We start from the raw sequence: 958 nt of genomic DNA, 5'->3' as shown, positions 1-958 counted from the left end.
AGGAAGGCCTAGGGCATGGAGATAGAAAGCTACATTCTCCATTACAACAGGAAAGGAGAAATTACTGACAAAAGAAGTTGGGATTTGTTTTGGAGAGAGTGGGTATAGGCATGAAGATTGATGTATAGGAGATGAAAACATTTCTGTTCAAGGGCTTCTTTTGGTCAATAAAAAGAGGCAGCTGAGAAGACTTAGCAAAGTGAGGGAGGAGTTGTGAGAATGAAAAAATGTGTAAAATGTGGAGCATGTTCAAGGAAATGAATGTGACTGCCAGATAGCATTTCAGATTCTGTTTTTTATGTTAATCATTAATTTATATGCTATCTGTGCCGTTATGTGCTTTTTTTCATGACTTTTCCAAGTTACATGTCTGGTTATCAGTTTCATATTTAAAGTAGAGATAAAAGGCCATTGTAATATTGCTTTGTGATACTTAGTACTTGTGTCCACCCTTCATATGCCACACCTACAGTCCCAGCCCTGGTCCGTCCATCAGAGAAAGCAACTTGGTTTCATGAAGTTCCTTCCCTTTCAGCACCTCATGACAACCTTCCTCTAACCCAGACCACCTCCAGCTCCCAGCCATGAGCTCCTGAGAGGAACGTCTCTAACCAGACCTACCACAGATGATTGGATATCCAGCCCACAGCAGAGGCAGAGGTAAGTCTGGAGACCCTGTCTATGGAGGGGTCAGTCAAAGAGTTGAAGGAGGAGGCAATTTGAAGAAAGGACCAAGTTGGTGTTCTGTGAAAGATTCTACAACACAGAGGAGGTGTGGATGGAGAGAGCTGTGCTTTTATTTCATTTTTTTATGTTTTGGGGTTTTCTTTAGAGAGAGAGGAAGGGAGAGATAGAAACATTGATGAGAGAGAAACGTTGACCTGCTGCCTCCTGCACACTCCCAACCAGGGATCAAGCCTGAAACCTGGAATCTTGCCTGACAGGGAATTGACACAAT

General features: G+C 42.8%; 1 long non-coding RNA gene across 1 annotated transcript in view; it reads left to right on the top strand.

The window, feature by feature from the left end:
- Positions 1-516: 516 nt before the first annotated feature.
- Positions 517-958, top strand: part of LOC107182716 — a 24511-nt gene continuing 24069 nt past the window's right edge. Inside the window, exon 1 of the long non-coding RNA XR_001513433.1 lies at positions 517-660. This is a non-coding gene — a long non-coding RNA (uncharacterized LOC107182716). The remainder of the gene's footprint in view (positions 661-958) is intronic.

This window comes from Myotis davidii, unplaced genomic scaffold, assembly GCF_000327345.1.
Source record: "Myotis davidii unplaced genomic scaffold, ASM32734v1 scaffold338, whole genome shotgun sequence".
In the NCBI taxonomy this organism is placed as follows: Eukaryota; Metazoa; Chordata; class Mammalia; order Chiroptera; family Vespertilionidae; genus Myotis; species Myotis davidii.
The sequence above is the reverse complement of the archived record's forward strand: the minus strand, read 5'-3'. Positions and strand labels throughout refer to the sequence as shown.